The following is a 27,186-nucleotide window of genomic DNA, read 5'->3' on the forward strand; positions in this document are numbered from 1 at the left end:
TGGTAACCACCAGGTTAAACGGTGGTCCCATTCCACATTTTCTAAGGAATCTCTCTCTATACTGCTTTCCAGAGTGGTTGCACCAATTTGCAGTTCCACCAGCAATTCATGAGTGTGCCTTTTCCCCCACTCCTCACCAGTCTTTATTGTTACTTATATTCTTGATAACTGCCATCCTGACTGGTCTGAGATGAATCTCAGTGTGGTTTTAATTTGCATTTCTCTAATTGCTAGAGATGTTGAACATTTTTTCATACATTTGTTGACCATTCATAATTATTCTTCTATGAAGTGCCTTTTCAGTTCCTTTGTCCATTTATTGACTGGGTTATTTGGAGGTTTTTGTTGTTGTTGTTGTTGTTTTGTGTGGGTTTTGTTGGTTTGTTTTGGTGTTAAGTTTTTTGAGTTCTTTGTGTATCCTAGAGATTAATAATCTATTTGAGGTATAAGAGGCAAAGATTTTTCTCCCATTCTATAGGCTCTCTGTTCATATTCTTGATTGTTTCCTTTGCTGTGAAGAAGCTTTTTAGTTTGATATCATCTCATTTATTGATTCTTAATTTTACTTCTTGCACTTTAGAAGTCTTGTTGCGGAAGTTGGTTCCTAAGCCAACATGATGGAAAGTTGGGCCTACATTTTCTTCTAGTAGGTTCAGGATCTCTGGTCTAATGCCTAGGTCTTTGATATACTTTGAGTTATATGCAAGGGGAGCGATAGGGGTTCAATTTCATTCTGCTATGTATGGATTTCCAGTTTTCCCAGCACCATTTGTTGAAGAGGCCATCTTTTTTCTAGTGCATTTTTATAGTGCCTTTGTCTAGTATAAGACAATGGTATTTATGTAGGTATGTATGTGGATGTCTCTGTGTCTTCTATTCTGTTCCATTGGTCTTTGTGTCTGTTTTTGTGCTAATACATGCTGTTTTTCTTATTCTAGCTCTTAGTTAAGTTTAAGGTATTGTGATGCCTCCCGTTTCACTTTTCTCACTAAGGATTGCTTTGGTTATTATGAGCCTCTTAGTTTCTTAAGAAAGATAGTGATGATTGAATCCAAACCTGAATTGTTTCTAGAAGTGTCCAAGCTCCTGCTTCTGGCTTTTATTTGTACATGATAGTGTTCTGAAATTGGGTCATCCCTGATATGCTCTGATCATTCATTCTCTTTTTAAAAAAATACATCATAGAAAATGCTACATTTTCCCTTTGACTTATAGCATACTCAGAGACTTTTTTAAAAAATATTTTTTAGTTGTAGATGGACACAATGCTTTTATTTTATTTATTTGTTTTTTAAAACATTTTTTAATATTTATTTTTCAGTTGTAGTTTGACAACTACAACTTATTTATTTTCATGTGGTGCTGAAGATTGAACCCAGTGCCTCACACATGCTAGGCAAGCACTCTACCACTGAGCCACAACCCCAGCCCCTAAGAAGACTTTTGATTTTTTAAATATTTCCAAATGAAGGGCACAGAAGCTACCCCAAGTCAGCAACAGTATCTCTTCAAGACACTCTGTCCTTTATAAAGTAACATTTCCTCCAACCCCAGAAATATATGACTAGATGGGAACTATATAATTAATAAACCAACAAATAGCTCTTTTTTGATAGGTGATTACAGTATATATGAAACATAAGAATTTTCCCACTAGAAATAAACCTGATAGGGGGTTAGGTTTGTGGCTCAGTGGTAGAGCACTTACCTAGCACATGTGAGGCACTAGGTTCAATCCTCAGCACGACATAAAAAATAAATTAATTAAATAGAGATTAAAAAATAAAACTCAGTGGAATGTGATAGCCATCATCATCCAAAGTACATGTATGAAAATACAAATTGGTGACAACATACTTTATATACAATCAGAGATATGAAAAATTGTGCTGTATAAATGTGATAAGAATTACAATGCATTCTACTGTCATTTATTTTTTAATCAATTAAGAAAATAAAACTCAACATTATATAAAATAAAAGAAAGAATGAAATCTGATGAAATAAAAACTAACATGAGTTAGTGGCCAATAACCCTGGAGGTATGTCTTAGCTTCTTTAGAATGCTATAACAAAATAAATAATCTTATAAACAATAAATAACCTTATAAACATTCTCATAGTTCTGGAGGCTGGGAAGTGAAAGAACAAGACACAGGTAGATTTGGTGTCTGGTAAAGGCCTGTCTTCTGATTCTTCAGTAGGGCTTCCTCACATGGTCGAATGGGCAAGGCAGCCTCTAGATCCTCTTTGATAAGAACAGTAATCTCATTCATGAGTTCTCTGCCCTCATCATTTAATCACCTCCCAAAGGCTCTGCTTCCTAATGACATTAGTGATTAGGTTTCAGGATATGAATTTTGAGAGGACACAAACTTTCAGACCATAGCAAAGTAACAGTCAAAGAAGCTTTCATTTCCATTAACGTGAATATGTGAAACAGAACCAAACTTATGCAAGATCACATTCTGGCCCTATACATGGGCTATATTTTCTTTAAATAAAACATTAAAGGGTAGAAAAATGGGACAGAATTCCAGTACAGAAATCCTGTTGGAAAATGGTTCCAGAGCATTGTTTGTTTTCAAATCTACTAAAAACTAAGAAGAAGAAGAAGAAGAACCAGTAAAACCACTTTAGGAAAGTCATAGAATTCACCTTTTGCTAGCCATACACCTGGAACCCTGATGATCTCCAATATCAGTGTGGTAACCTACCTAACTCTTCAATGTTCCAGTAAATAGTCAGATTAAAAGATTTTAAAACTAATATGTTTTATGTCACTACATGATGTAGATCCTTTGCTATGGATAGCGTTGTCCACCCACTAGCAGTGACCATATTACTGGTAGCATGTCAGAAACACAGAATGCCAGGTCACCCAAAGACGACTAGGCTAGAATGTACATTTTAATAATGTCTGTAAATTGTGATCCATACCCATTAAAGTTTGTGAAGCACTGGGATAGGACAAAACCACAAAAGGCAGACAAATCTATATTGAAACCATGGCTCTGGCACTCTGGCACATTCATTTTGAATGAGCAAGTTATGTAACCTCCTGAAGGTCAAATTTCCTCATTTTTAAAATGGAAATTATAATAACTGACTTATACGTTTCTTATAACAATTAAATGAGAACACGTTTGGAAAATATCAAGTAGAGTCCTAGGCACTGAATTGTTGTTCCTTGAATATTAATTCTTTTATTTCATTCCTTTTGTCATGTTAAGAAGAAAGAAAAAAATCAAATAATTGTAAATAAAGGAAACATATAAAAAACATAAAATTTAAAAATTCTTAAACCAACCTACAATATTATTGACAACTAATTGAAGACTTCAACTCACATCTAAACCAAGTGTCTGATTCCATTAGCACAGCCTGGAGATCATGATTCTAGCTATCACTTTACATACTCCAAGTTGTATTTAAAATGTATATATGGAAACTAAGATAAGTTCATCATTAATGTTGCAAAAAAAAATTCAAATTTCGTGTCCTGCTGGTTCATTTTCATATGCAAAGAATAGTCAAATATGAACAATTAGAAGCAAAGTTATATCTTTTATCTCCCAAATCACTCAAATGCAAACATTGCTATACTTAGAATGACTACAAAGAAATAATAACATTAAAATAATAATAGCAGATTAATTGAATGGCCCATCTACTCTTGGGCCAAGAACCATGTGAGGCTATTTGTATATTTGCAAGAAAACTGCTAAACAACAAATACTTCAGTGGGTCATGGCACCTTTAGAGGTAGCTTAAAGGAAAAGGTATAATTTTGTAGATATTCAAAGCATTTTTCTTCAAAACAAATTATTGGCTCTCTTCCAGTCTACTCTTCCCCAGTCCAATGTGGAGAAGTGAAAGGGAATTCAATGTGCCTGGTGAATTAATATAAAGATGAAGAAAATGGGCAGCTTGAGTGTTGGGAGGAGACAAGTCTGGATGTCTTAGGGCCTGTGAATGAGGAGACTAGTAGCAGGGAGAGGTTTCAGGAATAGGCCTTATGTGACTGCACAATGCTAAATGTGCACAGCAGTCTGCCCAATCACATCTAAAATGATCAAAAATTTGCAGCATTGTTTGTTTTAAAAGCTACTAAGAACCAAGAAGTTCTTATCCCTGCAGCTATCAGAGATGGTAAAGTAATTTTGGACATGCAAGCAGCCAGGTGGGTACATCGAATAACAGATGCACAAAGCCCTGAGACTTCTTCCCTACTCTGTTCTTCTCCATAGGGCCAGGTGATTACAGCTGAGCGCAATGTCTCTTGAGAAAGACAAATGCCAGGTCACAGCTCACAATCCTGAGGAAATTTGGCTCCAAGTTACAGGAAGGACAAACACTAGGATTGGGTTCTATCCTTTGCCTTAACATAGATAGTTGCTCCTTGACTTATGATGGGGTCATATCCTGATAAAACCATTTAATACACCTAATCTCAAAACTACATTTAGTACAGCTAATATACCAAACATCATAGCTTAACAATACAGTACACTGTTGAGTGTTGGGTTATTAAAGCTAAAAACTCATAAGTCAAGTCATTATAAGTCAGTGCTATCTGTATATACTTGTTTGATTACTGGTTGTTTTATATATTTTGTGGACATATTACTAGGTGCACATATATTCACAGTGATTATTTTTTTCTTAATCTATTCTTTTCAGCAGTATGTTATTTTGCTAATAAAACCTTTATAATCTAACACTTCTGAGGAGTATGAACTCCAAAGAAAATTGTGATCCATCTTAAAAAAATAACAGTAATGAAAAAAGACAACAAATTAGACAACCCATGCTAGAGAAAGCAGAAGGAATGGGTCAGAGCAAAGAATAATTTTAAATAGTCTTAAAAGTTTTAAAGAATAAGAAAGAACATTTCAGCCCAGAAGGTGAAAGAAGACACATAGAAGAACTAACTTGGCATACCAGATAGGCAAATTATAGCAAGATTATAATGGGCCAGGTGTGATGGCAAAGCCTGTAATCCCAGGGTTCAAGAGGCTGAGGCAGAAGGATTGTGAGTTCAAAGCCAGTCTTAGCAAAAGCAAGGCCCTAAGCAACTTAGTGAGACCCTGCATTAAAATATAATATAAAAAAAGGGCAGAGAATGTGGCTCAGTGATTCAGTGCCCTTGGGTTCAATCCCTGGTACCCCCAAAAAATAGATTATAATAGGTTTACTAGGAAAGTAACATACTGTTGGAAAAAATAGATTAATAAAAATAATCACTATGAATATATGTGCCCCTAGTAATATGTCCACAAAATATATAAAGCAACGAGTAATCAAATAAGTATATTTTAATCTTTGCATTTAATGATTTTAAATTCCTCTTCTCAGAAACTGATTCATCAAGCCAAAATAAATTACTACATGGAAGAGGTTATTAACCAGGTTGTTAACTTTGAAGGTATTATTATATATGAAACTTTAGACTTTCAAAAAATACACATTGTTTCAAAACATAAATGAATATTTACAACATTAAGTATGTGTTAGATCACAAAGGAAATCTTACTAAATTCCATAGCATCAGCCTCATGGAGAAAATGTTCTGTAATTGTGATGCAATAAAATTAAAAATCAATCTCAAATGATAGATTTTTAACTCTCATTATAAAAAATAGTATCACAGTACTGAACATTATTATATTTATGAAATTATAAAAATATTTTGAAATATTTTAACTAATTAAACATAAACATCAAAAATTTGGTTAGCAATTAAAGCAGTACTTAAAAAGAAAGCTACATTTACTTATCAGAAAGCAAGAGTACATAAACAAATGAGCAAAGAATTCAAATCAAAATTAAACCAGAAAAAAAAATAGGCATGAAGAGTCAGGTTGAAAGAACATAATAAAGATAAGGATAAAAATCAATCAATAAAATAATTTTTAAAATATGCTATGAAATTTAATAAAATAAAAACTGGTTCTTTGATAGGATTAAGATGAAGCTCTGATAAAGGTGGAACAAATGAGCAAAATTCAGAATGAAAAAGCTAAATAACTCAGAAAAAATAGATCTTTTCAAAAAATACAATAACATAACAACAAAAATGAATTAGGAAAAACTCAAAAAGGACAATTTCTGAAAAATTACAAAATATCAAAAATATCAGGAAATACACAGAAAACTTGAATTGAAGTTCAAAGGAGCTGTGTTTGGACAAATTAAGAGACACTGTGAATGTCAAAAATGCAATATCAAAATGGATAAAAAAATGCTATTTAAAGCATACAAGAACTGAAGCAAAACAATGAGAAAAAAGACAAGAAGCCCAAAACAAAAATGGACAGAAGAAATGAATTGTTGCTAATTCACAGGGAAGAAAACAAATAGCTAACTATATTTGATCTTTTAAGAAATAAGAAAAACACAAATTAAACACTTTTTTACCCATATTCATACCTGTGTCAGAAGAGGATGATGATGAAGATGAAGAAGAAGAGGAGGAGAAGAAGAGGAGAGGAAGAGAGTAAAACACTATGAGCCACTTCTAAGAAGATGATATACAATCAATTAACAAATATATGAAAAAATGTTCATCATCTCTAGCAATTAGAGAAATGCAAATCAAAATGACTAAGATTTCATCTCACTCCAGTCAGAATGGCAGCTATTAAAAATACAAACAACAATAAGTGTTGACAAGGATGTGGGAGAAAAAGGCACACTCATACATTGCTAGTGGGACTGCAAATTGGTGCAGCCAATATGGAAAGCAGTATGGAGATTCCTTGGAAAACTGGGATTGGAACCACCTTTTGACCCAGCTATCCCACTCCTTGGTTTATATTCAAAGGACTTAAAAACAGCATATTACAGGAACACAGCCACATCAATGTTTATAGCAACACAATTCACAATAGCTAAACTGTGGAACCAATGTAGATGTCCTTCAGTTGATGAATGGATAAAGAAAATGAGGTATATATACACAATGGAATACTATTCAACATTAAGAGAATGAAATCATGCATTTGCAGGTAAATGGATGAAGTTGGAGAATATAATTTGAAGTGAAATCAACCAATCCCCAAAAAAAAACAAATACAGAATGTTTTCTCTGATATAAGGGCGGGGGGTGAATCATAATGGGGTTATGGGAAAGCATGGGAGGATTAGACAAACTCAAGATAGATACATTATTATCTAAAGTACTTGTATGAAGACACAAATTGATGGAATATACTTTGTATACAACCAGAGATATGAAAAATTGTGCTCTGTATGTTTAATATGAATTGTAATGTATTCCTCTGTCATATATAACAAATTAGAATAAAAAAAAGTAATTTTTAAAAATCACTTTCCACTTCCATGAACCTAGCCAAATTAAGAGTATCTCTTTCTCATATACATTACAAACAGAGCAGATTAATGTTACTGTAGAAACAGCTTCCTTGTAAGTATCCTAGGACTAACGAAATCACTGCTTCTGAGGCCTATTTTATAATCCCTCACCCTATGGAACAAGCATAGAATGGAGGGTACTGGGGAGAGCATATATGCCACTTGTCCAGCCAGCTGCCACTGGACAGAGAATCAAGAGGAATGGGGACACCATTTGGTGAAGCACTGTGAGGGAGGTTATCTGTCCATCCTGCCACCCAGACCTTCCCTGAAAGCAATTTTTCAATTAACCTTATTGGAGTAAGCCTTATTTTTCAATAAACCTTATGTCTCACATGCCCTCTCCATCTATTTTCTTTGGTCTCTTGGCAACCAATCCCACAGCACTAGTGCAACTGGATTGTGGGCCAGAAAACACTCTTCAGGTTGTTAAAGGAAAAGGTCAGAAGTTGCCTAATGGGAGTGAATGTGTGAGAAAATGAGAACCTTCATGTTCTGCTGCTGGGAATGTAGATTAATAAAGTTTTTCTGGAAAGAAATTGGCAGTATGTTCTGAAATAAAGCACACATGTTCTAAGATCCAGCATTCCCATTGCTGAATACAGATAGGTTTAAAAAAAAAAAAAGACATTTCCACAAAGGTTCATGTATAAGAATCCCCCACATAGCCTCTTTGGGGAAGTAGTCTGTTTGCTACTACTCAGATGTCCATCTCAGCACTATAAATAAATAATATGTGTTGGATGTCTTGGAACCGGTGTCTAAAATGGGAACAATTGTGTATAATTGTGGGATCCAACACTAATTCCAGGTTTAGAATTCTATTGAATTGTTGGACCCCCCAGTTAGTGTAGAAAAATTGGATAAGTGGTATCAGAGAATCACAGAACTGGCCAAATCAGTGATTGGAGGCTTCGGAGACAAAAGGTTCACCAACTTCTTGTGATAATCACAAAAAAAGTTTAATATTACTTTATCTTAACTAAATGTATCAGTGAAACTTAGGTTTTAGGAGAAGATGTATGGAGGTCCTCTACCATTCTCAAGTTTGTATCCCAAAAGTATCACAACCCCAAAGGAGGAAAATCCCAAAATCCTAATTCTCTTCCTTCTCTGGCAGAAACAAGAGGCATGAGAGTTATTGTTAAAATGTGCTTTCCAAACTGTATTGGATTGGACAGAATCTTTTCCTAGCCAGACATTTCACTAACACACTGTTCTATCTGCATACTTTTCCACTCGATATAGAAACAGCAAATATTGGTGGGTCTAATGCTGATAGAGTAGTTTGTTTTTTCAGTCAAGCTGTTTTATAATAGCAAAATGGCCTCTCCACCTCTCTGTGTGGGAACCTAGGCCAAGATTTGTAGCATTTGCTTAATGAGCAGGTGGGCTGAAGCCTGTTTCTCCAACAATAAACATTTTGTGAGCAGCCATTAGAACTATAAAGAGTCTTTATCCACCTAGAAGTTATGTCCTCTTGTAACTCCATGGGAATTCAGTCATGAGGAAAAGAAAAACAAATATTTCATACATGGCGTGAAATTCGGGCCATAAACACAGGTGTGCAAAATGCACCTTTTTTATTATTCCACAACTATTTAATTTCCCAGTTTGGGCTTCCAGTTCTACAAAGTCAACTTGGGGTTGTGTTGAAATTCTGGAGGTTCAATACCAGCATTAGGTATGAAGATGAGGGTCTAAGATTCTTGATGTCATTTGCCCTCACACACATCTCTGAGGCATCTTAGTCCTATTGGGTTGATGAGATGCACTGGATCATCAGTGCAGGCAGGTCAGTGCTGAGTAATCCATCATCCTGACCCATCTCTCTCCAGGTCCAGCTGCATCCACTGCCACTTTCATGCTTCTCTAGGAGTCGTGGAATCATTCTGCTGGAGTTTAGGGGTTTCCATGCTGCTGACTATGACATCATCTAAGACTTTCCATCTTCCCAACGTCATCTACTCTAAGAACTTTTCCTCCTCTCCAGAACCTTAACCCAACAAGAGGTCACAGGGCTCCCATCTTGCAGACACTGAATAAGTCCCCTCTGCTCACTTTCTTTTATCAGTCTCTTTCTATCCCTGCCAACCTAAGAGAAGAACTTTTGCTTGATGGTCAAAGAAGTCTACTCTTCCTCGAGTTGCTTCTTATTGTCACTCTATTTCTGCCTAATTCTAGAAGTTGCCTCGACTTTCCTAAAAAGGAAAAGTCAGGAAGAACCTGATATAATAACAGAAAAGTGTATTTCTTGAAAGGAAGGAGGTTGGGAAGCATTAGCCAGACAAAAAGAGAGAGAAGTAAACATGAACTTCCAGAAGAATAAGTACAAGACTCCCTCTTGAAAATTCTATTCTGCACATTATTACCACTTCTCTATAGATAATTCATGACATTCCATGTCGAAAATAACACCGTACTTAAATAAACACTTAATAGACAATGATGGCCAAGAGCAGGATCAGACATGTCACATAATATTGAATTTAAGTCAGTGACAGAAAATCCATAAGGATTAGGCATAGATTCCTTTGCATTCCAAGTCACAGCATCCGCAGATCATTTAAACTCTAAAATTTATATAGGTTAGCACTACAGTCAGTTAACAATATCCAAAATGAGATAGCTGCCTTTTAAACTGGAGATAAAGGGATTACACTGAGACTTACACCTTATTTATTATCATTGTGACAGAAATATGTAGAATCCTCATATGAAACCTGGTCTCAAGTTTACAGAGATGAAGAGATTTAAGACAGTGTATTAGGTTAGGACTTATACAGGGCAACTGGCAGAATCACACCACAAGTTGGCCTAAAGCCTAGGAAATTATTTTTCATGTGACTGAAACATGTAGAGACAAGGAAGACTTAAAGGGTAAGTTGATCTTGAAATCACAATGTCAATGTAGTGGAGGGATTGGTTTTTCTGTGGTCTCTTCCTTCTTTCCTCCTCTTGTGTCAACTCCATCATCCAAATTGCTGCCAGAATATTCACTTATTCAACACAATATTTATTAAATATCTCTGCTATGGTCTGAATGTGTTCCACCAAGTTCACATGTTGAATCTTAATCATCATTAAGAGTTGGGACCATAGGAGGTAATCATTTCATGGGAGTGGACCCCTCAGAGATGGGATGAGCACTTTATAAAGGGTTTGAGCAGACCACTATGTCATTTCTGTCCCTTCTACCACATAAGGACACAGTGTTCATTTCCTCCGAAGGAAGCAGCAACACAGTGCCATCTCAAATCAGAGACAAGCCCTCACCAGATACTAATCCTATCAGCACCTTGATCTGGAACTTGCTGGTCTCTTGAAGGATAAGAAATAAATGTTTGTTCTGTATAAATTACCCAGGCTTGAATATTTTGTCAAGGCACCACAAAAGAACTAAGACAATTTTCAAAGTGCTGGGCATTATATTCTATGTTCTGGGAATATAGAAGTGAACTAGTAAGATAAAGTAGGCCTTCTTGTAGGAGTGACCTACAATATACAAAGAGAAAACAAATGGATATAAAATGTGGTGTAGTTTGATAAGCACTCTGAAGAGAAAAATGAAACAGGGTGCAAAAGAGTAACAGGAATGTTACTTCAGCCAAGATAATCAGGGAGCCTTCTCTAAGGAAGAAACATTTAATCTGAGCCCTAATTAAAATGGAGGAACCAGCTGAGCTAAGAAAGATGTTCCTCAGCTTCCAACAGGATTACATCCCAATAAACCCATTGTAAATTGAAAATACTACAAGTCAAAAATGTACATAATACCCCTAAACAAATGAAGATCACAGCTTAGCACAGAGCACACAGGAGTAGGGGTAGTTTACCCTTGTAGTCATGTGGCTGACTGGGAGCTGGCTGTCATGTGAAAACACCATGAGAGACTATCCTACTGAGCATCACTAGTCTGGGAAAAGATCACAATACGAAATTCAAAGTATAGTTGCTACTGAAGACACATCACTTTTGCATCATCATAAAGTTAAAAAATCGTAAGTTTTCCATCACAAGTCAGGGACCAGCAGTACTTACAGGAAAAGAACTGCCAACAGCTATGGAGTCATCTGACCATGGACTGAACCTCTGAAACTGTGAACCCAAATAAGCTTTTCCTTCTCTACTTTGTTCTTGTCAGGTCTACTGGTCACAGCAACATGAAAGCTGACTGAAACAGTGCCTTTAAATATCTCATTCCAAATGTGTACCATGATATCAAAAATAAAATGGAACTGCGGACAATCACCCACTCCACCAGCAATTTAAGAGCTCAAACCCAAGCCACTGAGGTTGCAGCATTCCTTGGAGACTGATTCTGGTTCAGAGTGAGATTCTCATCAGGAGGAAGAACTAATTTCCTCCCTATATACAGTTAACACACATACTTGCTCTATCTCCCTTTTCCACCATGAACAAAGAAACGTGGTGCTTCTACTTCTACTGGTAGCCACCTGGTGACCCTAGGAAGCTGGACAAAAATAAATGACAAATGGAGAATGATACAGAAACAGATCTAAAACCCAGATCATACCATTCGCCATCTTCAGCCCACACTTCCTCCTTCAATTGTGCAAACTAATAAATTTCCTTAGTTCAAACAGGATTTAGTTAGGTTTTTTGGTTACTTGTACCTTAAAGGACTATGACAAATCTAGGACCTGTTCTAGAACCAGAAACTATAATTGATTCGCTTCAATTGCCTTATTTGATCAGGGGCCACTTCTGTAACTGGGAGGGGCCAACCTCATCCACATCACATGGATAAAAAGTCCAACTACAATGTGCATTAAATTGCATAACTTTTAAATTATATATTACTTTATCATATTTTTTATTTAATGAAGAAAAATTTGAGCTTTAAAGAGGAACTTAACTACTAAATGTCCAAAAAGTATAAGAAATAGGAGAATTGAAACTATTTTATTATCCAAACTCTTAATTATCCAAATTTGTTTTCTCCAAAGAACTGATATAGGTGGTACTTTAGCTATAAGAGCACCAGATCCATCAAAAAAATACACACCTGGGTACCTTCATTTTTTAGATATAACAACTATTTATTTTTTTATTCTAATTTGTTATGTATGACAGCAGAATGCATTACAATTCATAATTATGAAGACACGAATGGTGTGAATACACTTTGTATACAACTAGAGATATAAAAAAATTTGTGATATTAAACTAGAAAAGGATACTCAAGTCAGCAGAGAAACTGTTTAATGGCAAAATAAGCAATCCAACAAATACAGAGCCACCAGTGTCATATTTGATATAATCCAATTTGACCTCCATCCTCACACCATTTTTCCTGTTTTAGGCATAGTGTCTTACTGCTCAAATGCACTATAGATACTACATTGCTCTGAGAAGATCTAGCAGAAGATACAGACTGGCCATTCACAGATACATCCCAGCACATAGATATACACTATGCACATAAAATAAGGCATATTATTAAAATTATTAAAATTATCATTATTAAACCCAAATTTTTTAAAACAGGGGATTTCATAGAAAAATCTGGATTTCTTGACTTAAGAGGCTAAAGCAGGAGGATTGTAAGTTTGAGGGTTTGAGGCCAGTCTCAATGACTCAGTGAGGCCCTAGACAACTTAGTAACACCCTGCTCAAAATAAAAAAGTGCTGGGGTGTGTTTCAGTAGTTAAGTGCCCCTGGGTTCAATGTGGCCTCTGATACAAAAAAAAAAAATCTGGATTTCTGACTTGTTTTAAAAACTTGGAAGCTCAGGAGTAATTAAGTCCCTCTTCCCACATGGTAACAACTGGCTAGTGTGTGCATCCACACTCATTTCCCTGTTATCTCTCTACTTTTATCTCCTTTTCCTATTTTGCCCTCCAGGCCTCTGTGTCTGTGCCCCTGGTCTAAAGCTTGCTGGTTGGTCAGGGCCACCGCTACATTTCTCTGATCCTAGAAGATATTTACTCTTAAAACCAGAGTGCCTACAACATTTGGTCAATGTAAGCCCAAATGTCTTTCTTAACCAGATGAATTAATTTTCTGCAACATGGAAGATTCTTAATGATACATTGAAGGAGCTGGGTACCAGGAGTTTCCAAGAGGACTGACACTGGAGATGAAGTTGCCCCCTAAGTCACTCTAGAATTGTGATGAGGAGATGCATACCCCAGCCCCAGTGGGAACTGTGTGCCTGCTCTCCCACTGCTTCTGACCAAGGCCTGGTACCAGGGGTAGAGTTTCCTTTCGTGGGTCAATACAGACTCTAGATTGGAAGTTAATTTTGTTGATAAGGAGGATGCAGCAGGAATAAAGTAGGTCCTTCCCAATTTTCCATGGCCATTTTCCCTTCCGTAACACGTAGATAGAATTCATCATGGTAAGGGGCCATTCTTAAAGTGGCAAATTTGGCTGCTTCTCTTTTTGATGACCTAAGCTACAGCGATTATATTTACTCTTTTATTTGACTCCAACATGAAGTCCTCTAAACAATTTGAGGCAGTTATCATTACCACTTTGAAAATTAAAACTTTAAAGAGAGAAATGACTCATCCATGGTCCCATTTCTTAGCCAGAAAGGTCATGTTAGAACTGAGCTCTGCAACAGCCTCCTTTATCACTCTCCTCCCAAGCATGCCACATTAACTCACCCCACACCCCCTCCTTAAATAGAACTACTGTACTGCCGATGTTGCTTTGTATTTAAATAGTGACATTGAAGGGCAAAGACATGAAAGATTGTATTTTTTTTAAGCAGCGATGAAAGCTTGCCTTCTTCCTGAAATGATCCAGATTCTACAATAAAACACCAAAGTCAATTGGATGTGCCATCCTTAATATATGAAAATGGTGCTCCTAAAACATTTTAAGGGGAGAAGCTTTAAGTTACATTTTTATTAGCGGTGTCAAGTTTGCCTTGGCTTAGCCATTCAGTTCACTTTATGTAGAGGCGATAGCATGGCACGGTTTAAGGTACAGGCTGACGATGCTAGTCCTTTAACATAATGGTTTAAGGAGCTGAGCTGAGCTGTCACCAACGCAGCATTGAGCAAATTTCTGAGTAAAGATCAGTTAGAACAGGAAGCAAATTTATTTAAGTCTAGAGGGTAAAATAAAAACAGTTATTTGCACTGACATTTGCTCAAAACTTCAACGCAATTGTCGCATGACCACTAGGTTGACAGTTGTGTGGACCACAGAAAACAGAAAGGCCACTGTAGAGGTCTGAATCTAGGTCTTAGATTTCAATTATATCTCAATACCACTGTCATTTTATACTGAGTAGAGGGCATTGGCTAGAGATGACTCCTAAATTAAAGATTAATTCTAATTCAGAAAATTTTCCACAGAATTAACAAACTATCCAATTTTAGATATGATTTCTAAGACAGTTTCCTTCTGTGACACCACATTCAAAGACCCATAAAGCAGCCTTTTTTGGATTTATTTCACATTCCTCTAGCAGATCCCACAGTGTTCAAAGGAGCGACAGCCAGAATTGGCACAGTGGTTTCCGGTATTTTCCTTGTATCTGAGGAGAAACAGGTTGTAAAGGACTAATCAAATGCTGTCCTCACAAGAGCAGGGGATGGAAACGCAGTGAAGGAAGGCACTTCCTGCCAGTCTCCACTCCCCCTCCACTGGCCCTCGTGCACCTGCAGTGACCCCAAAACCCCGGAGGCTGGAATCAACATGGAGAGAATCCAATTAATATTTGTGAGTAGACAAAGTAAAATCTTCATAAAAATATAAGAGCAACCTGAATTCATGCTTTTTAGTGGAAAAAAAAATCATTAGGATAATTGACTAATATATGACAAGCTGCAGCTGGTCTGCCTCCTGCTGGATCCTGGGTTTGCCTCGTGCAGAGAAAACCCCAAGAACCCGTTCAAATATGTCACTCATCCCTCTTGTGACAGTTCTCACTAAATAGTTGGGGTAGAGAGGCTCTGAATGGTGCTTTTATTTTTTTCCCTCAAGTCATTCTGTATTTGCAAAATCGAGTTATTTTCAAATCACTGGATTCTAACTTTTTACTAAAAGTGATAAAGAACTATAGCCTAAAAGGAATGAAACTTCCCTGGAATGAGTCTGATTAGTCTTGTGACTCAAGGGGTAAAATACAGTCTCTTTCCCCCCTCCCTGTTTAGATACAGTGAGGCCCCAGATGGGCAGGTGGGCTTGGGAGTCTCCATATCACAATGAAAACCACCAGGAAATGGAGGCCTGATGCAGAAGATGAGATTATTATGGTTTTGAAAGGCATAGTGTTGACTACATACATTAAAAGGATGAAGAAAACAGAACAGAAATGAATAACGTTGGGGAACTGAGACCCCGTGTGAGTGACTTCAGCTAAACTACTGAAGACTGCCTATGCTCCATTGAGACACGAAATTTAGAGGGTTAAATGTATTAGGACGAAGAATAAACAGTAGTGAGGGACTGACCCATGAAGGATAAGTCCAAAGGGTTTCAATCCACTGAGACTTTATGTGCCAAAAAACAGAAGTATTGAACTAGGAGTGGCCTATAGCAGGGAAAACTTGAAAACTTAAAAATTTCCTGTCACAGATTGATACTTGCATAAAATAAATTGAAAGTGAATTATTTTGCAGCTATTCCAGACTGCTATAAAGGTGAGATATTCTTACATTCATTTTTCTACCACTCTCATTCCATCCCAGTAACATGTAGTTCAAATCTGGACAGTGATCTGTGGACCACACTAGGACCCGCAATGGCTTATGTTTCTGAAATTCCGACCACAAAGCATCTTCAAAGCAACCTTCAACTTGACAGATGTGAGCTTCCAAGGAATGCCCTCTTTCAAGGCTGAAATTCTGGGGCTTAGCTCATCCAAAACAGCCTGAGAGCTGGCAATGGAGGTAAATGTTTAAATCTTTAAAATGGTAGGAATTTGTTAATCAGACAGGAGACCGTGAAAAAATAATAGTCAAGTGACCCAAAGATACCTGGAGAAGAGCTGGGGAAAGTAAGTAAAAAGGATAAATCAGAAGTGAGTAAAGAGAAGAGAACCCACAAAGGCAATTTCAGAGTCAGGGGCAGGTGATCATCGGAAGTACATAGATGGTGGCTTTGCCTAGTGTCTACCCTAAGCCATAGCCTGAGCCTCCTTGATTCAAAGCAGGGCAGATTCTCAAAGCTCTGCAGAAATAAGACAATTATCTTCAATGCTTACTGAAAAACGGGGCTCTACACATCACTATCACCCAAGAAGGTACCAATCATTGCTCTGTATCTGTTTGTCTGATATCTTGAGTCACATGTCTCTTAATTTTACTTATGTGTTTTGGAAGCTTCACAGCTCCTTCATTTATTAAATCTTCTTTCTGCTTCTTCCCAGAAGCTCCTCTTTAAAAACACATAAACAGTTCAATGTGAAAATTAGCTGTGGTTGATTTATAATTCATTCTGGAAGAGCAGCTTTTAAAAAGACAGAAGGAATTAAGTTGAGAGTTAGGCTTGAGATGTACGCGCCTCCCTCGGCTTTGAATTAGATGTGTTTAATGGGAACATGGCCACTAGGGCTGTGAGGAGTAGGAAAATCTATTGGTCCTGCTGGTACTGAACATTCCAGCTGAGAATGGAATTCATTTTGGAATATATAAAGTGAATGAGCCTGGACAGGCTTTGAAGCACCGTTAAAAAGAACTGGCCTCTCCCTACCTTCATCAGTCCACCAGGTATCACTTCTGTTGAAACAGTGCTCTTTCTCAAAGAGAAGCTCAAATCCCAAAGCCCTTCATTGTGGACATTGGTAGAAAGTAATTTGAAATTTTCATCAGAGTCCCTATTGAGGACCAACACTCCCTCCAGACTTTTGACAGTTGGGGTTTTCCACCTGCTTAGCAGGTGATGCTCAGGCAGCCTGGTGGGAGGAACCATTAGCCCCAGGCAGAGAATAAATGTTTCCCATAAGGACTCCCAGAATTCAAAGATTTGAGAGAGGCAGTGTGATTGCACTGTTCCTCATCTGCATTGTTTTAAATGGTATCAGCAAAACTACCAAAGCAAGGGAAAAGGTTTTGCAGAATTGTGTTAGGGGGACGGAAATTGGGCTGGAGACAAGAAGGTGAGAGGAATGTCAAAAGGTAACTCTAAAGAATCTGTTTCAGCAATTCACCTTTTTAGAGTAAAAGCACTACCAACTGCTATGAGTGAGGCAGTTTCTGACAAGTTTATTTTATTTAAAAGAGGTTCAAGATGATTTTAGAGGACAAAATCAGAATCCAGAAGAAACAGAACAATTTCTATAATAGGTTCATTCTTTCCTATATTTAGTTGCGAAGAAACACTCCAAAGGATGACACCCCTGGTACATGCAATACAGGATTCTGTATTTGATAGTGACTTTCAGGGACATACCCGAAGAGCTCCAATGTGCTGTTTTTAAGTTACCCTACAAGGTCAGATCAGTCCCAGCTTCTCCAAGAGCCTCAGTCTTGAGATAAACATGCACAACCTGTTAGAGCCCATTATGCCTCTGTCTATTATAACTTTTGGTGTTTCATATGCTTAAAAATTAGGTTTCTGCTCCAAGTAGTCATTCTTATCCTTATCTATTTGCTTTTTTAATGTTTTGAGGTTTGATGAATAAGTCAATATTTCACCTATGCATCTCTAATTTTTTTTATTTAAATCGTGTCTCCTCAATGGAATTCAAATCTCTAGGGTAGGGAATCTTTTTAATTTCTCTCCACACAGCCTCTTTCTTCTCATTTTAGGTGCTTTCTATGGAACTTTTCTGATTATAGTATTCAGAAATTAAATATAGTAATCCTTTTGTATCCCCCAAAGATCCCCCACAGGAAACAAAATCCATGGATGCTCAAATCCTTTATATAAGATGGTGTCATATTTGCACAGAATCTATGCACCTCCTCTGGTATACTTTAAATCATCCCTATGTTACTTGTAATACCTAATATAATGTGAATGTTATGTAAATAATGTTTGTACTGTACTGTTTAGGGAATAATGACAAGTAAAAAGTCTGCCCATGTTCAGTACAGATGCTATTTTTTTCTGAATATTTCTAATACACAGTTGGTTAATCCATGGATGCAGTCATAAAGGGCTAATTATACATGGTTTAATATCATACTCATACCTACAGTAGCCTGGGACAGCTTTAATTTTTCACAGTTGAAAACTTCCTCATACTACACTAAGTCTTCATTTCCCATACACTCTCTCCCAAGGACAGCACTCTCCAGTGCAGAAGAGAAAACACCCAAACACACCCTATACTGCCTTGTATAAGACAGCTTCATATACAGTTCCTCTTTTAATCCTGAAAACTTACTATGGGACATATTTTAACCATCCTCTTTTTATAGTCAAGAAAACTGAAGTTCTAAAAGGCAGATAAATTGATCAGGACTATACCACTATTAAAAGATCCAGCCATGATGTCAAACCAGGTCTATGCAGCTCTGAAGAGATAGAGCCATGATGTTGAACCAGGTCTTCTGATTCCTTCATTTGATTTTCTTTTCTTTGTTACTTAAAGAAAACAGGTTAATAAATAATTGCAGATAAACAGAATGGCACCCCCAGCAAGATTTTTTTAAATGGAATAATGCCACAACCCAGGCCTACATCTGCTCCTCTAATGGTCACATCTTTTCTCCCTGAAGGTAACCAACAACTTGACTCCTATATAATTTTGTTTCTTTATAGTTCTACCAACACTCAATTATGTTCCTAAACAACTAGCTAACATTTGCCTGTTTTTGCAATTTATATGAATTGAATCATATGGTATGAATTGCTTTCATGCCTTGCTTTTTATTTTCTAAATTTCTAATATATATATATATATATATATATATATATATATATATATATATATGCTGCTACCTATAGCTGTACTTCATTCACTTTCATTGTTATATGATATTCCACTTGATGCAAAGCTGATATACATGTCTACCCATTGCAGTTATTCTCTGTGACATTCTGTGACATTGGGCCAACTTCTATTCTGATTGATTAGTATAAAGCCACACCTATATAAACACTTTGGTTGTGTGTATATACCACAATGCATTAATTTAATTCTACTGTTGAGGACATTTATCCCTCAATTTTATATGAACATTTACTATCTTTTATTTTGCAGTCAAAAGAGGTTTGGAAAGAAATGTCTGTTTCAGAGTTCCCCCTTTCTACCTATATGTATTGATATATAATTTATGTGCCATAAAGTATACCTGTTTGAAGTATGATTTACAGAGTTTGTCAACCACCACTACCATCTAGTTCCAGACCATTCTTATCATCTCAAATAGAAGCACCTAGTCATCAGCATTGACTCCCCACTCTCTCTCCCTGACCCTATGAAACCCTCTCCCATCCTATAAAACCAGACATCTGTTTTCTGTTTCCATGGATCACCCATGTATCAATTATATCATATAATATTTGGTTCTCTGTGACTGACTTCTTTCATTTAGTGTATTTTCAATGTTCATTCATGCTTTAGCATGTATTGGTACTTCATTTCTTTTTACAACTGAATATTTCATTGTATGGGTATAACACATGTTTATGCATTCATCAGATGATATTTAGGTTGTTTCTACTTCGGGGGTTTTATAAATACTATGAGCATTTATTTATGAATTTTGAATAAATATGTTTTAATTCCTCTTAGGCATATTTAGAAGTAGAATTGCTGGGTCATAAGAACAAAATGTGAAACATTGTGCTTTACATTTTGAGGAACTCCCAACTCTTTGTCAAAGGGGATGAACCATTTTAAATAACCTCCAGCAATGTGTAAGAGTTTCAACTTCTCCAATTATCCACCAACATTGCTATTATCTGTCTTTTTAGCAAAACAATTTGACTGGGTATAAGGTGACATCTCATAATTATGATCTGCAATTTCCTCATGATTTAGGATATCGAACATCTTTTTTCATAAATTTATCAGCCACTTAGATAGCCTTAAAGAAATGTCTCATTTCCCAGTTGACTTATTTATCTTTTATTACATTTGCATTATTTTTAGTTGACAAATCGTAATTTTAGTATATTCATATGGGGAACAATGGAATAAGTGAAGCAAATTAACTATACATCATCCTTGACATTTTTGTGGTGACATTTCAAAATTTACAATACACTGTTATTGATTATAGACACCCCGCTGTATAACTCATCTCAAATCTTATTCTTCCTATCTAACTGAAACTTTGTACCCTTTGTCCAGTAACTCCCAATTCCCTCCCCACCCTCAATCCCCAGCATCTACTAACCACTATTATACTCTACTTCTATGAAGTCAATTTTTCTTAGATTCCACATACAAATGAGACTCTGTGGTATTTGTATGTCTGTGCCTGGTGCATTTCACTTAGCACAATACCTTCTGGAAGATGGCTCAATGGAGGTGCCCTGAGAATGCCTCTGCCACAGAGAAGAACCAGGGCAACAGTGGAAAACCTGTATTTGGAGGAGAGTGGTTCAATAAGAACTCAGAAAATCAGCAGAAAAGTAACAGGAATCCTAAACAGCAGAGAGAGTTGGAAAGACAACCTAGAGAAAGGAACCAAGCAAATTTGCAACTGCACCCTGGTTCCTGGGTTGGAGAAGGTGGGGATTCCACATTGCTGGGAAAAAGTAAGTGGGTAAGTACCAACAACTGCCATCCGAGCAGCAGACTGGCAGTCCTAATTATAGGAGAATTCCTCAGTCCTCACAGGCTTTAAGTCCAGTTTGGAGAGCTGGATGGAGGCAGAATATCTTCTGTGTCACAAAGAAGGTACTCAGACTGGGCCTTCAACTCTCAGCGCCCAAGGTGCTATAATAGCTAGTGCCAAGATCTTTTCTGCCAGAGGGGCCAATAGCCTGCTCCATGATATTGCCAGAAGCCACATGCATGACTCACAGGGTAGAAGATAGGCCTTCAGCATCCTGAAACTTCAGAACTGGCAACTACCAGAGGTTCAAGCCCAAACCCCCACCTACTTTTGCTCCATGGGAACTAGGAAACATCTCCTCCCCAGCCCACAGCTTTTGGCTGCCAAAAGCTCTGGTACCACCTGAGCTTGTCCCTTAGGACCTAGAGAAGTTTCCATCTGAGTCCTGAAACACAATGAATATGACTACCAGTGCACAAAACCAGCACCAGCTGTGGTCACCCTGTGGGACCTAAAAAAGGTCTCCTCTGTATCTTGCAGCTCAAGAACCATGGATAACAATATCACAAGCCCCAGTGCCACCTGCACTTGCTCCCATGGGAACTAGGGAAAGTCTCCTTTTCAGCCCACTATTTTAAGACTGAGGATGCCAGTGCCAAAAGTCATGACATTACTCACACTCAGCCCACAGGAACTGAAGAAGGTCTTCATCTTCTGCACCTCCACAAATGTGGAGCATTCAGCACCACAAGCCCAACATTACCTGCAAGTGCCACACAGAACTAGGGAAGTTCTCCTCCACATCCCACAGATTCAAGATGATGTCTGCTGGTGCCAAAAGCCTTGGCATTACTGGAACTTGTCCCTTGGGACCTGGAAAAGATCCCATTTTGGTCCCACAGCCCCAGAAAAGTGACTGTCTATGCTACAAGTCCCAGCATTACACACATTTACCCATGGGTCCTGGGAGGATTCCCATTTGTGCCCTGCAGCTTCAAGACCTTGACCACTAGTACCATAATACCTAGTATTACCCATAATTACCCCCAAAGGACTAGGGAAGGTCCCCACTATATCCCACAACCTCAAGTCCATGGTTTCTGTTACCACAGATGCCAGTATCACCCAAGTCCACTACACAAGTTTTGGGGAAGATCAAATCCATATCCTTTGACTCCAGAACTGTGACTGCTAAGGCCACATGTCAGGCATCTTTGGTGTTTATCCTGAGGGACCAGAAAAAGTTTCCCTTTACATTCTGTGGCTCTGGAATCATGGCTGCAGGTGCCACAACACTTGGTGTCACCTGTGTTTGATCTGTGATTCCTGATGACAGTCCCTTCCACTTTCTGTACCATTAAGACCATAGACGATACTGTCAAAAGACTGAGTACCATTGGTGCCCAAATTTATGAGACCCAAGGACATATGCCTTTGAAAGTTTATATCCATTGCAAAGTTATCCAACTACTTTCATAAACTGCTGCCATGAAGACTATTGAGACACTCACAGGTGATTCTAACATCAATTACACTTGAAGAAATAACAGAGAAGCTACACTTTTGTGGTTGCCTGTAACTGAAGCCAAAGCACTCACCTAACTGAAATCCTATATCACCATATAAATGAAAAGCTACTCCATAAAATTGGAAGGGATGACAGTTGTGGCAGAAGTGCTGAGGTCAAGATAAGAACAGAACATGAAAGGAACAATTACACCTCCAATGGAACACAATAATTCTCCAAAAATATATCCCAATTTGAATGAAATTATGAAATGCCAGAAAAGGAACTCAAAGTATTAATCCTGAGGAAATACAATGAGAATTCAGATAGATAATATAATAAAATGGGGAAAAAAATAGGATATGAATGAGAAAATCATGAAAGAGGTAAAATTCATTTAAAAAAAAGAACCTCTCAGAAATCTTGGAGTTGAAAATTTTAGTGGAATAAAAAAATATAAAATTGAGAGTTTCTACAACAGTCTAGAAAAAGCTAAAGAAGTAATTTCTGAAATGAGGACAGATCTTTTGAATTAATTAAATCATACAAAAAAGAAAAATTTTTTAAAAATGAAGAAATCCTATGAGACATATGAGACACTATTAAACAAATATTCATATTATGGTAATTACAGAAGAAGATGAAAGCTAAAAGTCACTGAAAACTCAAGTCACAAAATAATAGCTGAACATTACCCAAGTCTTTAAAGAGACATGGACATCTGAATACAGGAAGCTCAAAGGACTCATCGCCATACTCAACCAGAAAAGATCTCCAAGGCACATTATAGTCAAAATGTGAAAAGTACATGATGAAAGAATAGTGAAAACAAAAGGAATAACATCAAGCCACACATAAGGGAAGTCCTATTAGATTTATAGCATATTTCTCAGAAGAAACCTTAAAGGCCAGAAGAGAATAGGATAATATATTCTGTCCTGCAAGAAAAAAAAAGTGCCAACCAAAAACATTATATCTAGAAAAAAATCCTTTAGAAATAAAGAATACTCTTTTCAAGATAAACAAATGAATATTCATCTCCACCAGACCAACTGTAGAAGGAATGCTGAAGGCATTAAAAAAATATTAGAATTTTAAAAAATTAATACTAGACTTTTAAAAAATGATACCCACCATTATGAAAATAAATGAATGTACAAAACTCACTAAAGGAGAAGACAGAAAATAAAGAAAAGAGAATCAAGCCTTACTATGACAGAATGCTACCAAATCACAAAGATCAATAATCAGAGATGTAAAAAGGAGCATAAAATATACAAAATAATCAGAAAACAATTAATAAAATGCCTAGAGAAAGCTCATACCTACCAAATAATAACTTTGAATATAAATAGGTCAAATTCACCAACTGAAAGACAGACTAGCAAATAGATTAAAAAGCAAAACCCAACTATATACACCCTGCAAGAAACTTATTTCACTAGTAAAGATAGTCATAGTCTGAAAGTGAAGGACTGGAAAAAGATACACATGCAAATGATAACTAAAAGCAAGCGGGAGTAGCTATACTCATATCAGATAAAGCAAAGGTCATTATGTTGAATGAAATAATCCATGCCTCAAAAGACAAATGCCACATGTACTTACTCATTGGAAACTAAAATGTCAATCTTATAGAAAAACAGAGTGAATAGTGGTTACCAGAGACTTGGAGAAGGAGGAAATGAGGAGAGGGAACAAAGAAGCTAGAAAGGGGCACCAAAACACCATGAGAAAGGAGGAATTAGTTCTGGTTTCCTATAACATAGCAGGATAACTATTGGCTACAACAACCTAGAACGTATCTCAAAATAATTTAAAAGTACAAAATTTTCAACTCATAGAAATAATTGAGGAGATCAAATGCTTATCAGACTAATTTGATCCTTACACATTGCACACATGTATTGAATTATCATGAGACATACAAATATTTTGTCTCAATTTTAAAAATTAAAGTTGAAAATGCCCTCTAGATTCATCCATGTTATCTCAAATGACAGAATTTCAATGTTTTTCAAGGCTGAATAGTATTACATTTTGTGTATTTCCTGTGTCTATTCATCTGTTAATGTACACTTAGGCTGATGCCATATCTTGACTATTTTAAATAATGCTGTAGTATACATGAGAGTGTAGGTATCTCTTTGAAACATAGATATCAATATTTTTACATATATTCCCTGAAGCAGGATTACTAGATCACATAATAGTTCTATTTTTAGATTTCAAAAGAATTTCCATACTATTTTCCCTAACAGTTATCCTAATTTACATTCTCACCAACAATGGACAAGTGTTTCCTATCATCCTTGCCACCCCTTATCTTTCATCTTTTTTTTTTAAAGAGAGAGAGAGAGAGAGAGAATTTTTTAATATTTATTTTTCAGTACTTGGCGGACACAACATCTTTGTTTGTATGTGGTGCTGAGGATCGAACCTGGGCCGCACGCATGCCAGGCGAGCGCACTACCGCTTGAGCCACATCCCCAGCCCCATCTTTCATCTTTTTTATAAAAGCCATTCTAAGAGATGTTAGCTCATTGTGATTTTTATTAGCATTCCCTTATTCATCACTAATCAACCTATTGACCATTTGTATATAATCTTCTGAGAAGTGTTTTTTCATGTCTTTGCCCATTTTTATTAGAGCATCATGGTTATACTAAGTAGTTGGATCCATTTAGACAAAATAATATGCATGGAATTTGATTTACACCATTTTGGTCCCTATTCTACCCTCTTTTTTTCTCGTCTTCTCCCCCACCCCACCTCCACCCATTCTCCTTCCTCTACTGTACTGTTATTCCTTCTCTAGTTTATTTGTTTATTTTTGATTGGTGCTTTCTACATAAACAAAGTAAAATTCACTGTGTCATATCCTATTTGATTCCTTTTGTCTTCATGTCTATTTTTATCTCTGTGTCTTCTGTTGTATTCCACTGGTCTTCATGTCTGTTTTGATGCCAATACATGCTGTGTGTTTTTACTATAGCTCTGTAATATAATCTGAGATCATGTATTCTGATTCCTCCTGCATTGCTTTTCTTGCTCAGGACTGCTTTGGCTGTTCTGGGTCTTCTATTCTTCCAAACAAATTTAAGGACTATTTTTCCTAGTTCTATGAAGAATGCCATTGGTATTTAGATGGGAATTGCATTGAATCTATATATTCTTTTGGTAGTATGGCCATTTTGAAAAAATTCTGCCTATCCAAGAACATGGAGGTCTTTCCATCTTCTAAGGTTTTCTTCAATTTCTTTCTCTAATTCTCTATAATTTTCATTGCAGAAATCTTTCACCTCTTGGATAGATTAATTCTAAAATATTTTATTTTTATTCTGGATACATCATTTCCTAGATATATGATTTACTAAAACTTTCTTTCATTACATGGATCTTTGTTTCATTTTCTTAATAGTATTCCTTGAAGCAAAACATTTTTAATTTTGATAACATCTAAATTATCAATCTTTTCTTTCATTTTTTGAACTTCTACTATCATAAGAAATTATTATCTAATGCATGGTTGCAAAGACTTACTCTTGTGTCTTCACTTAAAATGTTGATAATTTTAGCTTTTTTATTTAAGTCTATGACACATTTCGAATTAATTTTTATGTGTGGTGTAAGGTAGGGATCTAAATTTATTATTTTACATATCTATATCCAATTCTCCCAGCATCATTCATAGAAAAGAATATTCTTTTCCCAATTGAATTATATTGAACTTTATCAACTATACTTTGTAATGGTAAATTTAAAAGTTTTATAAAAATACTGCTTATCACTGTGGTTTATAACAAATAAAAATTTATACACATTATAATATATGTACATCTATAATGTTTAAGAGAGTAAATAAATACAGAGATGTAGAGTATGAAACTGAGATGATGAAGAGGAACACTGAAAAGAAATGTTATTTCCTGTGGTTAGGGTGGATGAAAGAGCTATTGAGAAATCATCTGAGAAACTAAAACAAAACTCTGTGTCAAACTAGAAAGCCAGATTGCAGAGGGAAAAAAAATGGAAGACCTACAAATTAATGGGGGAAGACAAGACCCCCATCTTGGTGAGAATTTAACAACTAGAATTAATAGACCAACTCCTATCACTTCATAAGTCAGGGTGCACTCAATTGAGAGAAAACAAACTTAAAAGTATGTCAACACAAATGGACCAGTATCAGTGATTACGCTTCATTGACACTCCTGGAGAGTGCCCTTATTGGTCTACTCATTCAGTTCTGAGCCCAGGAAAACAGTACAAGTTTGTATTATTAGCTGTTCAGAATCGGAATTCTTCAAGCTAAGAGCCCACTAAAACAGGAGTGAGTTCCCTCCCTTTACACAGCACCATTTTCTGATGTTCATTTTCTGAACAAACATAGTTGAAAAGAGAGACGAGTGATCTTTTAAAGATTTCTTTTGTTCTTCTTCCTTAAGTAGTCTTGGAACAAAACTCTCAGTTAAACAGGAAAAAATTAAGAACTTTAATTAAGGTTTTTGAAATCCAAATGCAAAATAATCCCTAAGAGCATTATCTCACCCTTCTCTGCATTAAAATTCATCTGCCACTTGTCGGCCCACTTAAACAGCCTTTTAAGATCTCTCTGTCATCTATCTCCATCTGCTTGGCTCT

This window comes from Ictidomys tridecemlineatus, chromosome 6 (genome assembly GCF_052094955.1).
Source record: "Ictidomys tridecemlineatus isolate mIctTri1 chromosome 6, mIctTri1.hap1, whole genome shotgun sequence".
Lineage (NCBI taxonomy): Eukaryota > Metazoa > Chordata > Mammalia > Rodentia > Sciuridae > Ictidomys > Ictidomys tridecemlineatus.